This window comes from Bos taurus, unplaced genomic scaffold (genome assembly GCF_002263795.3).
Source record: "Bos taurus isolate L1 Dominette 01449 registration number 42190680 breed Hereford unplaced genomic scaffold, ARS-UCD2.0 Leftover_ScbfJmS_1274, whole genome shotgun sequence".
In the NCBI taxonomy this organism is placed as follows: domain Eukaryota; kingdom Metazoa; phylum Chordata; class Mammalia; order Artiodactyla; family Bovidae; genus Bos; species Bos taurus.
This window is the reverse complement of record NW_020190379.1, coordinates 11,850-28,111: the sequence shown is the minus strand read 5'-3', so window position 1 is coordinate 28,111 and position 16,262 is coordinate 11,850. Positions and strand designations below refer to the sequence as shown.

General features: G+C 43.9%; 1 non-coding gene across 1 annotated transcript; it reads right to left on the bottom strand.

The window, feature by feature from the left end:
* Positions 1 to 14,320: 14,320 nt before the first annotated feature.
* LOC112445411 (U6 spliceosomal RNA) lies at positions 14,321 to 14,428 on the bottom strand. The gene has a single exon (XR_003033673.1). It is a non-coding gene; the product is annotated as a U6 spliceosomal RNA (small nuclear RNA).
* Between the last annotated feature and the right edge of the window lie 1,834 nt (positions 14,429 to 16,262).

Here is a 16,262-nt window from a genome sequence, read left to right as displayed (position 1 = left end):
CAGCATTTGATAAGATAAGTAGCTTTAAGCCTTCTATGGGACCCCATGGCAATCCTTAGTTTAATCCAGCAGATGTTTGAAAGTGTTAGTTGCTCAGTTATGTCCGACTCTTTCGTGACCCATGGACTGTAGCCTGGCAGGCTCCTCTGTCCATGGGATTCCTCCAGACAAGTATATTGGAGTGGGTTGCCATTTCCTTCCCCCAGGGATCTTTTCGACTCAGGGATAGAACCGGGGTCTCCTGCACTGCAGGCGAACTCTTTAACCAACTATTTAGATGATGCTTAATGCTTGCCTTCCCTCAGTGCTTTGAAAGTGTTTAGTCATAGCTGGAAGAATTTTTTTTTTTAAATCAGTTGTTGTTCTATTTCAAAGCACTCTTGGGTTTAATCTCACCAAGATGGCAATCTTGAGCATGTGCTGAAATAATGGTTTGGTTCAGTTCAAGTTCAGCTTCAGTCCGCTCAGTCGTGTCCGACTCTTTGCGACCCCATGAATCACAGCAACGCCAGGCCCCCTGTCCATCACAAAACTTCTGGAGTTCACTTCAGACTCACGTCCATAGAGTCAGTGATTGACATCCAGCCCATTCTCATCCTCTGTCATCCCCTTCTCTTCCTGCCCCCAATCTCTACCAGCATCAAAGTATTTCCAATGAGTCAACTCTTCACATGAGGTGGCCAAAGTACTGGAGTTTCAGCATCATTCCTTCCAAAGAAATCCCAGGGCTGATCTCCTTCAGAATGGGACTGGTTGGATCTCCTTGCAGTCCAAGGGACTCTCAAGAGTCTTCTCCAACACCACAGTTCCAAAAGCATCAATTCTTCAGTGCTCAGCCTTCTTCACAGTCCAACTCTCACATCCATACATGACCACAGGAATGGTTTGGTAGGGGCTTCTAATAGCCAAGGGCCTACTTCAGTGTCTTTGAGACCAAATTAATTGTCAAAACTGAGTGGCCTAATGTATGTGTAACTGAGTCACTGTGTTGTACCACCTGAAACTAACACAACATTGTACATAAACTATACTTGAATTAAGAAAAACACCAACTAGATGAGAGTCGGAGAAGGCAATGGCACCCCCACTCCCAGTATTCTTGCCTGGGAAACCCAGGGATGGAGAGCCTGGTAGGCTGCAGTCCATGGGTCGCTAAGAGTCGGGACACGACTGAGTGACTTCACTTTCACTTTTCACTTGCATGCATTGGAGGAAAGAAATGGCAGCCCACTCCAGTGTTCTTGCCTGGAGAATCCCAGGGACGGGGGAGCCTGGTGGGCTGCCATCTATTGGGGTTGCACAGAGTCGGAGAGGACTGAAGTGACTTAGCAGCAGCAGCAGATGATAAGAGTATGGAATTGAGAAATACAAAAGTGCTACATATGAAATAAAAAAGCAACAAGAAATATATTGTACAGTACAAAGAAAATATAACACAGTGAGGCTGAGGGCATCAGTGTATTGTCTGGGTCAAGAGTTTGCAGCAGATCTTTTCTCTTAAGTGGGTTTAAGGCTCATTCATCGAAATACTATGTTTAAAAAAAATCTATGATAAATCGAAATAGTAAATTGAAACTATATCACAAGCAATGAGTTCTGGTTATGCAAATATTGCTGAGGTCCCTGCCCCTGAGATTCATGCCTTTCCCTGCCCCAGGTCCTGGGAAGCCACCTTCCAGTCCCTTGTTCTCAGGCTCCTGACTCCATGTTTCTCCTCCTCAACACTCTGAGTCTGATTTCTTTTCCATAAGGATTTTTTGACAGCTTAGATAATGATATATGGGCGCTGCATTTGACACAGAGAAGGTTCACCTATAATGTCAAATGAAATAGAGTGCCGAATCTCCTCAGTCGTGCCCAGACTGTTTGCGACCCCATGGAATATAGCCCTCAAGGCTCCTCTGTCCATGGGACTGCTGAGCAAGAATACTGCAGTGGGTAGCCCTTCCCTTCTTCAGAAGAAGCTCCTCAGGATTGAACCTGGGTCTCCCCGCTTTGTGAACGGACTCTCTACTGTCTCAGCTATCAGGCGGACTCTAATCACTATCTTAAAAAAATTTACTGCCAAAAACAGGAGGGCCCAGTTTCATCCGTGGGTCGTGAAAATTGTGCAGTTGATTTCCTCAGTTCTGTCTGACTGGCTTTCCTATCCGTCACTAATACCCGGGGCATGGGCAAACTCATGTCCACCGAGTCGGCGATGCTATCTAATGGTTTTCCCCAATGTCGTCCCTTCCTACTCCCGTCTTTGATCTTTTCCCGGCACCAAAAAATCTCCTATAAAGCCCATTCCATGATTATGAGAACCTTACTGACCAAAATCAGTCCTGAATATTCCTTGGAAGAACTGATGCAGACACTGAAACTCCAATACTTTGCCCACGTGGTGCAAAGAACTGACTTACTGGAAACGACCCTGCTGCTGGGAAAAACTAAAATGTGGGAAGAGAAAAGGAACGACAGAAAATGAAATGGTTAGATAGCACCATTGATTCAAACAGCATGAATATAAGTAAGCTTCGAGAATGGGTGATAGAGCATCCTGAGGTGCCACTGTCCATGAGATTACAAAAGGGTCGGACACGACTGACAGAATCAACTGAGCCGACCAAAACCTAACCTCGGAATTTCACGCGATAACCACACAGGAAGCTCTTAAATATAAGGAGTCCAGGAAAAAAGCCTGCTTCAAAGTTTTCACTTTGCAAGGTCTGTTTTTGCATACAACGATGTTGGCCTTGCTTCTCTCAACAAGGCCTCCAAAAATTGAGGGTAACGCCAGTAACGTTTCTTCCCAGACCTAACCAACCAAACTACTAAGGACAATGCAAAAAGACCCAACTTGACAACAAGCACACATAACACAGATAGGGTGAGGAGCGTCAAGGGTAAATCCGGGGTTAAGAGTTTGTAACAGATCTTCTCTCTTAAGACACTAAAGGCTCATTCTTCAAAAACACTATGTTTAAAAAAATTATGATAAATTGAAACTATATTGGCGTGCAGTGCATCCTGGTTATGCAAATACTCGTTGAGTCCCCACCCCCGAGATTCACCCCTATGCCCACCCCAGCACCCGGGAAGCCAGCTTCCAGTCCCTTGTTCCCAGGCCCCTGACTCCATTTTTCTCCTCCTCAACACTCTGAGTCTGATTTCTTTTGAATAAAGATTTTGTTGACGGCGTACAATAATGTAATATGGGTGCTGCATTTGACACAGAGAAGGTTCACTATACTGTTGAATGAAAGAGAGTGCCGAACCTCCTCAGTCATGCCCAGATTATTTGCAAACCCCACGGACTACAGCCCTCCAGGCTCCTCTGTCCATGGAATTCTCCAGGCAAGAATTCTGCAATGGGTAACCATTCCCTTCTCCAGGAGAAGCTTCCCGAGGATCAAACCTGGGTCTCCCTCTTTGTGAATGGACTCTTTACTTCTAAGCCATCAGGGGTGACTCTAATAACTATTAAAAAAGAAAAAAAAAAAGGTGACTGCCAATATAGTAGGGCCCAGTTCCATCCCTGGGTTGTGAAAATTGTGCAGTTCATTTGCTGAGTCTTATCTGACCAGCCTTCCTGTCTGTCACCAACACTCATGCTTGCTCAAACTTATGTCAATTCAGTTAGTGATGCCATCTAATTGCTTTTTGCAATGTGGTCCCTTTCTCCACCTGCTTTCAATCTTTCCTGGCACCAAAAAATCTCTTGGATATCCCCATTCAGTGTTACGAGAATCTGACCAAAGATTCCCATACAAGATGGAAGAGGAAAAAGACATGCCCTCATCTTCTCCTGGGAGAAGTCCAAAATTACAACTTGGTGCTGAACAACTATCAGCAGGAGAATGTTGGATCCCACAAAAAAAAGATACCCCACGTCCAAGCACAAAGGATAAGCCCAAACAAGATAGTAGGAGGGCTGAAATTTTGTTTAGAGTCAAATCCCATACCCACCAGTGACACTTGGAGGACTCAAAGAAAACTTGTGCGCAGCAGAACTTAGAAACCCCACAGAGACTGAGCCAGAAATATGTTTGAGTGTCTCCTGTGGAGGAACTGGGGGTCAGCAGTGGCCTGCCACAGGGGCAGGGGCTCTGGGTGCAGGAGTGCTGGTCACGCACCCTGCGGCATAAGCCGTCTTGGAAGAGGTCACCATTAACCACAACCATAGAGCCGCCAAACAGATGACCCACAAACTGCAGAACAATCATACCAAAGAAATTTTCGCACTGTTAAGGAAGTTCTAGGACCCACAACAGATTTACCAACCTGGGGATCTGGCAAGGGAACTGAGAACCCCCAAGGAATTTGACTGCAGAGGCCAGTGGGATTTGATTACAGAACTTACACAGGACTGGGGAAACAGACTCTTGGAGGGCACAAACAAAACCTTGGGCGCACCAGGACCTGGGAGAAAGGAGCAGGGACCCCACAAGGGACTGACCCAGACTTGCCCGTGGGTGTCCAGGAGTCCCTGGCAGAGGCGTGGGTCGGCAGTGAACTGCTGCAGGGTTGGGGGCACTGAGTGCAGCAGTGCCTGCCTGGGACCTTTGGAAGGAGGTGGCCATTATCTTCATTACCTCCACCTTAGTTTGGTCTCAGGTCAAACAATAGGGAGGGAAGACAGCCCCACCCATCAACAGAAAATTGAATTAAACATTTACTGAGCATGGCCCCGCCCATCAGAACAAGACTCAGTTTCCCCAGTCAGTCTCTCCCAGCAGGAAGCTTCCATAAGCCTCTTATCCTTATCTGTCAGAGGGCAGACAGAATGAAAACCAGTGTCAAAGAAAACTTCTCAAACTGATCACATGGACCACAGCCTTGTCTAACTCAATGAAACTATGAGCCATGCCCTGTTCAGTTCAGTTCAGTCCCTGAGTTGTGTCAGACTCTTTGCAACCCCATGTACTGGAGCACGCCAGGGTCCCTGTTCATCACCAACTCCTGGAACTTGCTCAAACTCATGGACATAAAGGCGGTGATGCCATCCAACCATCTCATTCTCTATTGTCCCCTTCTCCTCAAGCCTTACATCTTTCCCAGCATCAGGGTCTTTTCCCATGATTCAGTTCTGCTATTTGGCAGTCACTTTTTAAAAAAATAGTGATTAGAGTCACCCTGATTGCTTATACAGTAAAGAGTCTGCTTACAAAGTGGGAGACCAAGATTCGATCCTGGGAAGCTTCCCCTGGAGAAGGGAATGGCTACCCACTGCAGTATTCTTGGGTGGAGAATTCCATGGACAGAGGAGCCTGGAGGGCTATATAGTCCATGGGGTCACACATAGTCTGGGCACGACTGAGGAGGTTCGGCACTTTCTTTCACTCGACATTATAGTGAACCTTCTCTGTGTCAAATCCAGCACCCATATATCATTATCTTAAGTCGTCAATAAAATCTTTATTGAGAAGAAATCGGACTCAGAGTGTCAAGGAGGAGAAAACATGGAGTCAGGAGCCTGAGAATAAGGGACAGGAAGTTGGCTTCCCGGGAGCTGGAGAGGGGAAAGGCGTGAATCTCAGGGGCGGAGACTCAGCGTTCATTTGCATAACCAGCATGCACCGCATGGGACACAGATTGACTTTACTATTTTAATTCATCATAGATTTATTTTAAACATAATATTGCAATGAATGAACCTTCACACACTTAAGTGAAAAGATCTGCCACAAACTCTTGACCCAAACTTACCCTTAATGCTGCTCATCCTAACTGTGTTAGGGGTGCTAGTTCTCAAGGTATGTCTTTTGCGGTGCGTAGCGGTTAGGCTTTGACAGACGTATAGGCTACGTCTCCCACAATTTTTGGAGGCTTTGTGAGGTAAACAAAGCCAATATGGTTGTGTACAAAAACAGACTTTACCAAACGAAGTTTTGGAGACAGGTATTTTTTCTTGGGCTATTATAATTACTAGCTTCCTGTTTGTTAGGCTTTGGTTAGCTCTTTTCATTCTCTCAGTCGTGTCTCATTATTTTGTAACCCCATAGATGGCAGCCTTTCGGGTTTCCGATTACCCAGTCTGGGAACATACTCATGCTGTTTTAACCCATGGTTGCTATCTATCTCACTTTCGGTTATCTTGTTTCTCCTCTGCCTTGTCTCCACAGTCTTGTTTAACTCAATGAAACTGTGTGTCATGCCCTGTTAAATTCAGTTCAGTTCCTGAGTCATGTCAGACTCTTTGCGACCCCATGGACTGCAGCATGCCAGCATCTCTGTTCATCACAAACTTCTGGAACTTGCTCAAACTCATGTACATCAAGGCGGTGATGCCATCCAACCATCTCATTCTCTGTTGTCCCCTTCTCCTCATGCCTTCCATCTTTCCCAGCATCAGGGTCTTTTCTGATGAATCAATTCTCCTATTTTGGGAGTCACATATTTTTTCTTTAAATAGTGATTAGAGTCACCCTGATGGCTTATATCAATCTAGATAGCATATTGAAAAGCAGAGACATTACTTTGCCAACAAAGGTCCGTCTAGTCAAGGCTATGGTTTTTCCAGTGGCCATGTATGGACATGAGAGTTGGACTGTGAAGAAAGCTGACCACTGAAGAATGGATGCTTTTGAACTGTGGTGTTGGAGAAGACTCTTGAGAGTCCCCTGGACTGCAAGGAGATCCAACCAGCCCATTCTAAGGGAGACCAGTCCTGGGTGTTCTTTGGAAGGAATGATGCTAAACTGAAACTCCAGTACTTTGGCCACCTCATGTGAAGAGTTGACTCATTGGAAAAGACTGATGCTGGGAGGGATTGGGGGCAGGAAGAAAAGGTGTCGACAGAGGATGACATGGCTGGATGGCATCACTGACTCAATGGCCATGAGTTTGAGTGAACTCCGGGAGATGGTGATGGACAGGGAGGCCTGGCGTGCCGCAGTTCATGGGGTCGCAAAGAGTCGGACACGACTGAGCGACTGAACTGACTGAACTGAACTGATGGCTTATACAGTAAAGAGTCTGCTTATGAAGCGGGAGACCCAGGTTCCATCCTCGGGAAGCTTCTCCTGGAGAAGGGAATGCCTACCCACTGCACTATTCTTGCCTAGAGAATTCCATGGACAGAGGAGCCTGGAGGGCTACAGTCCATGGGGTCGCAAATAGTCTGGGCACGACTGAGGAGGTTCGCACTTTATTTCATTCAACATTATAGTGAACCTTCTCTGTGTCAAATCCAGCACCCATATATCATTATCTTAAGCCATCAAGAAAACCTTTATTGAGAAGAAATTAGACTCAGAGTGTCAAGGAAGAGAAAACTTGGAGTCAGGGGCTTGGGAATAAGGGACAGGAAGTTGGCTTCCCGGGAGCTGGGGCGGGGAAAGGCGTGAATCTCGGGGGCAGAGACTCAGCGTTCATTTGCATAACCAGCGTGCACTGCACGCAATATAGATTGAATTTACTATTTTAATTCATCGTAGATTTCTTTTAAACGTTATAGTTGGATGAATGAACATTCAGGCACTTAAGTGAAAAGATCTGCTGCAAACTCTTCACCCAGACTTACCCTTGATGCTGTTCACCTTAACTGTGTTAGGAGTGCCTGTTCTCAAGGTGGGTCTTTTGTGTTGTGTGCCACTTAGGCTTTGGCGGGCTTATGAACTGCGTTTCCCACAATGTTTGGAGGTTTTGTGAGCTAGACAAAGCCAATATGGTTATATACAAAAACAGAGTTTATGAAATGACATTTTGGAGACGGGTCTTTTTCCTGGGGTTGTTATCATTAACAGTTGTGTGTGTGTGTGTGTGTGTGTGTGTGTGTGTGTGTGTGTGTGTTATGTTAGACTTTTGTCTGCTCAGTTGATCCTCTGAGTCATGTGTGATTATTTTGCAATACTGTGGGTTTCCCTGTCACCCATTCTGAGAACTTACTCATATTCATGCCCTTTGAATCCATGGTGCTATGTAATTATCTCATTTTCTGTTGTTTTGCTTTTTCTCTGACCGTTAGTCCTTCCTACTACCATCAGGGTTTTTTCCAGTAAGTCAGGTCTTTTCATCAAGTGTCCAAAGTATTGGAATTTTAGTGTCAGCGTCAGTTCTTCCGATGAATATTCAGGACTGATTTCTTTTAGGATGGACTGGTTGGGTCTCCTTGAAGTCCAAGGGGTTCTCAAGCGTTTTCTCCAAGACCACAGTCCAAGAGCCTCAGTTAGTTGGTCTTCAGCTTTCTTTACATACGTGTAACTCTCACATCCTTACATGAGTACTGGAAAAACCATAGCTTTGATTGGACGGACTATTTTCAGCCAAGTAATGTCTGTGCTTTTTAATATGCTGTTTTGTTTGGTCATAGTTTTTCTTCCAAGGAGCATGTGTCTTTTAATTTCATGGCTGAAGTCACTGTCCTCAGTCATTTTAGAGCCCAAGAAAGTAAAGTCAGTCACTGTTTCCATCGTTTCCCCGTCTATTTGCCATGAAGTGATGGGACCAGATGCCATGATCTTCCTTTTCTGAATTTTGAGTTTTAAGCCAACTTTTTCACTCTTCTCTTTCAGTTTCATCAAGAGGCTCTTTAGTTCTTCTTAGCTTTCTGCCATAAGGGTGGTGTCATCTGCATATCAGAGGTTATTGATGCTTCTCCCTGCAGTGTTGATTTCAGTTTGTACTTCATCCAGCCTGGCTTTTCACTTGATGTACTCTGCATATAAGTTAAATAAGCAGGGTGACAATATGCAGCCTTGACTACTCCTTTCCCGATTTGGAACCAGTCTGGGTTTCAGTGTCTGGTTCTGTTACTTCTTGACCTGCATACAGGTTTCTCAGGGGCATGTAAGATTTTTCAGTCCATAAAATTGCTTGGTCTTTGGCCAGTATGGTTCTCATAATCGTAACTGTGCTTTCCAGGAGATTTTTCTGCTGCCGGGAATGATTGGAGATGGGAGGAGAAAGGGACAACATTGGGGAAAACCATTAGATAGCATCACCAAGTCGGTGGTCATTTATTTGAGCATGCCCTGGGAGTTAGTGAAGGATAGGAAAGCAGGTCGGACAGAACTGAGCAAATGAACTGGACAATTTTCTCGACCCAGGGATGGAACCAGGCTCTCCTATTTTGGCACTTTTTTTTGTTCTTTTTTTAATAGTGACTAGAGTCACCCTGATGGCTGAGACAGTAAAGAGTCTGCTTACAAAGCGGGAGACCCAGATTCAATCCTGGGGAAGCTTCTTCTGGAGAAGGGAATGGCTACCCACTGCAGTATCCTTGCCCGGAGAATTCCATGGACAGAGGAGCCTGGAGGGCTACAGTCCATGGGATCGCAAATTGTCTGGGCAGGACTGAGCACACAGGGTACTCTATTTCATTTGACATTATAGTGAACCTTATCTGTCAAATGCAGCGCTCCTACATCATTTTCTTAAGCTGTCAACAACATCCGTTATTCGACACAAAACAGACTCAGAATGTCGAGGAGAAGACATGGAGTCAGGGGCCTGGGAACAAGGGGCTGGAAGCGGGCTTCGCAGGAGCTGGGGGAAAGGCACAAATCTCAGAAGCAGGGATCAGCATTCATTTGCATAACCAGAATGCAATGCACGCAATATAGTTTCTATTTATTATTTCAATTTATCATAATTTTTTTAAATGTAGTATTTTGAAGAATGAGCCTTCATCCTCTTAGGCGCAAAGATCTGCTGCAAACTCTTGACCTGGACTTACCCTTGATGCTCCTCAGCCTCACTGTGTTAGGAGTGAGTGTCACCTCATCAGTATGTTCACAGGCTGTTTATGGTATGTTTACTCTTGTCCTTGCTTCTACTCAAACTGAGTCTTTTGTCTCACTGAGAATTTGGTGAGGTAGGCCCAAGTAGGGATAAGGTGAGCTTCCGAAAATTTTGGGAGGCTTTGCGGAAGCTGGGGCGGGAAAGGGGCTAGTCTTGCGGGCGGGGACTCAGCATTCATTTGCATAACCAGAATGCACTGCATGCAATACCTTCAATTTATTATTTCAGGTTATCGTAGATTTCTTTTAAATGTATTTTGAAGAATGAGCCTTTGTACCCTTATGTTGAAAGATCTGCTACAACCTCTTTACAGGGATGTATCCTTTTTTTTGCTTCTCATCCTCACTGCTTTAGGAGTGAGCTCTGTCTTATCAGTATGGCCCAGGCACAATGCGGTACCCATACTCCATTTCTTGCTCCTGCTTGATCGTAGTCTCTTGTGTTGCGGTGGAGACTAGATCAAATAGGGGCCAAGAAAGAAATAATATTTGCATTACCAGACAATTTTTGGAGGTCTTATGAGACTAAACAAGACCAATATTCTTGTGTAGAAAATTAGAAGTTGAAAAGTTAATGATTTTGGGCAGTATTTTTAGGTTCTTGAAGCTTTATTACTTCAGTTTGCGTGTTTGATTTTCAGTGAGTTTAAAGTGAAAGATGCTTAATTGTGTCCGACATTTTGTGACCGCATGCACGATGCAGTCCATGGAATGCTCCAGGCCACGATACTGGAGTGGGTAGTCTCCCCGTCTTGCAGGGATGTTCCTAACCCAGGGATCGAACCCAGGTTTCCCACACTGTAGGCGAATTCTTTTCCAGCTGAGATACAAGGGAAAACCCCAATATCCATAAAACCACAATGGGCTTTTTCAAGCGAAGACCGGATGGCCAATCAGACACAACTGAGCAAAGAAACCAGACAGATTTTTCGCTACCCACGACCGGAACCCAGGCCTTGTATATTAGCAGATGGCTTCCCCCCCACCCCCACGCCCCCTTTTGCTGATTAGAGTTTCCCTGATGGTTTAGAGAGCCTGCTTTCAATGCGGTAGACCCAGGCTCAGTTCCTGGGGAAGATTCTCCTGAAAAGAGAATGGCTACCCACTGCAGTATTCTGGCCTGGGGAATCCCATGGACAGAGGAGCCAGACAGGCTCTGGTCAGACACGACTGAGCAACTTTCAGAGACAGAGCCACCTGGGAAAAGGAGAACTCTTTTTGGGTGATCCCACGTTTCTGTCACAGGTGTAATTGTCTTTGGGCTGTGCTTTGTTTTCTGTAGTGTCAGTCACTCAGTCCTGTGGGACTGTTAGCCACCCTATGGACTGTAACCTGCCAGGCTCGTCTGTCCGTGGAATTCTCCAGGTCAGAATACTGGAGTGAGTTTCCATTCCCTTCTCCAGAGACTCTTCCCGACCCAGAGATTGAACCCGGGTCTCCTGCATTGCAGGTGAATTGTTTGCCATGTGAGTCACCTTTTTTTTTTTTCCTAATCCATAGTTATTGCTACTGGATTTAGTGGTAGCCAACTTTCCTAGCTGCATTATTCATATAGGTTTGTTTTCTTTGTTCATAAACTTATGTAGGTAGGTCATAAACTTATGTTGTAGGTGTGTTTGTTCTCTTCTCCCCCCTCCCACTCCAGGATGTAGTATTTGTAAAAATCCATAGAAGATCTCAGGCTTCCCTGATAGCTCAGCTGGTAAAGAATCCCTCTTCCATGCAGGAGACCTAGGTTCGATTCCTGGGTTGGGAAGATCCCCTGGAGAAGAGAATAGCTACCCATTCCAGTATTCTGGGCGGGAGAATTCCATGCACTGTATAGTTCATGGGAGTCAGTTTAGACTCCCTATGAGAATTGCTGATCAAAGTGTGTATCTAACTTTTCATTTGTGTAATGTCAATTTTTGCTTGTCCTCCAAAGACAGTGTACCACTGCACACTCAACAGCACCATATCAACATTTCACGGTTTCACATGCCCAGCAAATTTTGTTTTCAGGCTTTTAGAAGTTTTGACAGTCTGGGAGGTGTGCAATCCATCATTTAAAGTATTTACATATAATTTCAATGTATGAAGGAGCCATCACTTATTCAAATCAAAATTCTGGTGTAGGGATTATAGATAGTTTCCAATTTTTTATTTTATACTTGAAGCAGTGGTTGTCCAATTACTTCTTCAGGACAAATTTGAAGAGTGAAATTGCTGGACTAAATGTTCCACACATTGAAATTTTTGACCTATATTACCCACCTGTCACCTGGAAAGATTTTACGATTTTACATTCATATCTACAGTATTTGCATACCTTTACTCCCAAACGCATTTCAAAAGCAGCTTTAAAAAAAAGAAAACAAAAAACTAAGTTTTGTATATGCTTAATATTTTTTTTTTGCTTTTTTAAAATGTATTTTTTAATTTAAGGATAATTGCTTTCAGAATTTAATTTTAAAGGCCAAATGACACAGGGCTCTCAGAAGAGCAAAACCTGTAAATGCTTTTTCACATCCCAGTTCCCACTTCCCAGAAAACCATTTTCAATCCTTAGCAGTTTCATCTGTTTGCTTCTATAAACTCATACTATGTTTATACAGCTCTTTGTTCACTTTGTTTTAAACTGTAGCAGACAGGCTAGATGCCCACTCTGAATACCAATTTTTCCTCAACCTTCAGAGATAGCTTAGAATTCCTGAGCTTTCCAGGGTTCTGAAGCATTACAGTGTCCTTGTCCACACTTGGCTGCTGTTACCTGCTCTCCCATTTTGTCAATAAGAACATATCTTTTCTTTTTATTCCTTTAGTCATTTAGTGGGGTTTTGTGGACAGAGTAGAGATAAATGGATATATTTAGTCTGCCATATTCAACCTGAAATCCAAAGATACTGTAGATTTTATTATCATTATAATTATTATTATTTGGTTGTGCTGTAGGGTTTGGGAGACCTTAAGTTCCCCATTCAGGGATTGAGCCTCTGCCCCTGCAGTGGAGTCCTAACCACTGGACCGTCAGGGAATTCCCGTTGCTTTTAGAAAATTAAAAAAAAAAAAAAAAAGAAAAACTTTGAAAATAATTAGAGTAGCATCTGGAGAAGGCAATGGCATCCCACTCCAGTACTCTTGCCTGGAGAATCCCATGGACAGAGGAGCCTGGTAGGCTGCAGTCCATGGGGTCGCTGAGTGTCCGAGACGAGTGAGTGATTTCACTTTCACTTTTCATTTGCATGCATTGGAGAAGGAAATGGCAACCCACTCCAGTGTTCTTGCCTGGAGAATCCCAGGGACAGGGGAGCCTGGTGGGCTGCCGTCTCTGGGTCGCACAGAGTCAGACACGACTGAAGCGACTTAGCAGCAGCATAGTGGTCCGTCTAGTCAAGGCTATGGTTTTTCAAGTGGTCATGTATGGATGTGAGAGTTGGACTGTGAAGAAAGCTGAGTGCCAAAGAATTGATGCTTTTGAACTGTGGTGTTGGAGAAGACTCTTTAGAGTCCCTTGGACTGCAAGGAGATCCAACCAGTCCATCCTAAAGGAGATCAGTCCTGGGTGTTCATTGGAAGGACTGATGCTGAAGCTGAAACTCCAATACTTTGGCCACCTCATGCGAAGAGTTGACTCATTGGAAAAGACCCTGATGCTGGGAGGGATTGGGGGCAGGAGGAGAAGGGGACGACAGAGGATGAGATGGCTGGATGGCATCACCGACTTAATGGACATGAGTTTGAGTGAACTCCGGGAGTTGGTGATGGACAGGGAGGCATGGCGTGCTGCAATTCATGGGTCGCAAAGAGTCGGACGCGACTGAGCAACTGAACTGAACTGACTGTGAAAGTAAAATGTGTTCTTAAAACTCAAGACTATCTCAGGGAAGTTTCAGTTCTAACAATAGAGCTGACAGGTCCTCTACACCAGGAGAGACTTTTTAGTTTTCAGGAAAAACGGTAACATTTAAACCTTAAAGAAATCAGGATGCACTGAATAAATGCTATAAAATATTGTAGTTTAACAACTGAAATCATGAATGGCTTTATCTAAACAAATCCCTCAATGTGAAGATCACACAACCCAAGTGATTTGTGAGAAATGCATAACTGCATGGAAATAAAGCTTCATGAATATATGCATCATCTGCCATGTCTTACTAGTTTTCCAAGCAACTTTGGGGGCACTGTAACATGCATTTTGTCATTTTATTTTCTTCTTAGCAACATATTTGGATATTTTCATGAACTAATAATTCATGAAAAAATAGTCTGTCTTCTCCTAATGAAACTAATTGATTGTATAAACTATATCAAATTTCTACCACATACTTTTTAAAACTTAAAATTTGTTAAAATTGAATGCACCTAATTTCAGGGTTGAAAGATGTGTATCTTTACTTTAAAATGGTGGAAATATCTACCAGAAAGAGCAACCTACCAAATAACTCACACTATAGAAACACATGCAGAGTCCTGTTTTTTTAATACCTAAAGCAGTCAAGAAGGCAAATAAAAATTGCAAGTTGGATGTAATCTTAAGTTTTTTTTCAGTAAACTTTAAAATATTCTGTGAATCCTATTCATAATAATATTATTTTTTAATGCTCAAAATTATAAGAAATATGGAACACTTCTCCGAATTTGTGTGCCATCCTTGTGCAGGGGCCATGCTAATCTCTGTATCATTCAGGTTTTAGTGTACGTGCTATTGAAGCATCTAGCACTGTAACATTATTTTGATTGTGCCAAACCATCTTGGTTATAATGGGGCATCTGAAAGCACAATGAGTACAAATACCTACTTTATCTCCTAAAAGATAAGCTTTTTTAATTTTCAGATATGACACATTGAGACTTGTCACTTTGTGTAAGTTAGCACTTCTGCGTATAGGAGATTCTGCCACTGTGACCAGTGCATGGTAGCAGCACACAACCTCCTGAGATTGGCAAGGTCAGCTGAGGATTAGACTTACTTGCCATCAACTGCTGTAATCACAAAATAGATGGATATTGTTCATTCTTGTGTGATATTGACTCCATGCACCTAAAATAAGCTTTAAGACTTAGTATGGTTTGATGCTCTATTTACCTTTTAAATGATTTTTGTTATTTAGGTTTATGTGCATAAACACATCATCATCCACCCAGCCTTCATAGCCTTTAGGGTGGGCACATCAGCCCTTAGATGCTGCCTGAGAGCCTCAGAGAAAGCTCGTGAACATGTAACGTGGTTCTCACAAAGCCTCGCCTCTGTGCTTGGAAGAGTGCACACTCTGAAATGTGCTGTGAGAAATATCTGATTCAGCAGGATTATTCATTGTCCCCCTGGGAACTTGGATCCTCTTAATTTGGGCCTCTGGAAAGGGGAGTGGGCAACGGGTGACAACTGGAGGCACTTGGAACTAGAAAGTCAGTGTCAGCTGAGGATGCTACAGGAAGAGTAAAAGCACCAGAAAGTTCTGTTGCCTGAGCACATCAGTGCATTTGTGTAGCACCATCAACTCCTGCATGCTCGCTCAGTTGTGTCTCACTCTATGACTCCATGGACTGTAACCCACCAGGCTCCTCTGCCCATGGGATTCTCCAGGAAAGAATCCTGGAGTGGGTTTCCATGCCCTCCTCCAGGGGATCTTCCCAACCCAGGTATCAAATCTGGGTCTCCTGCCTCTCCTGTGTTACAAACAAATTCTTTACCACTAAGCCACTGGAGAAGCCCATGTATGTACTTATTAACTTTTCTCCAAAGAATTACCCCACACATTCTGATTAATAATGGGGAGCCCCCAAAGTGCTTAGATTCCTCAGTCACCTTATATTCTTAAAGGTCCTGCCAAGACTGGGATCCAAGGTCATGGTTTAAAGCAGAAATCCGATTTCCGCCTGTTGGTGGCAAGGACACAGAAGGGAAATGGGCAGAGTCTAGGGCTTATCTTCAGAGAAAGCTCCAGGCCCCAACAAGCATGTGCACAAGTTCTCCTAAGCCATCAGACCTCTGAGACGGGGCACAAAAGGCCTTGGGAATGCACACAAGAAATTTCAAATGATTTCTCAAAAAACTAAAAATAGAGTTGCCATATGATCCAGCAGTCCCACTCCTGGGCATGTATCTCGACAAAAATATAATTCTAAAAGATGCATGCTAGTTCATAGCAACACTACTTACAATAGCTAAGACATGGAAACAATTTGTGCTATAAGAAGCCTTCCTCAGCCATGTCTTCTGGGTTTCCTCTGGGGAGTTGTTAAGCACAGCTGGCTTCCTCGGGGGCTTGGGGATGTACTAGATCAGTATTGTGTACCTGAAAACAGACAATGTTCATTTTTCTAATAAAAATAACTTAAGAAACGAAAGACAGATTAATAAAAAGAAAGTACACATGGTTGGGGGAAACTGGACAGATACATGTAAACGATGAAATAAGAACACCCCCTAACACCATACACAAAAGTAAACTCAAAATGGATTAAAGACTAAACGTAAGGCTGGATACTATAAAACTCTTATTAGAGGAAAACATCGGCAGAACACACTTTGCCATAAATAGCAGGAAGATTGTT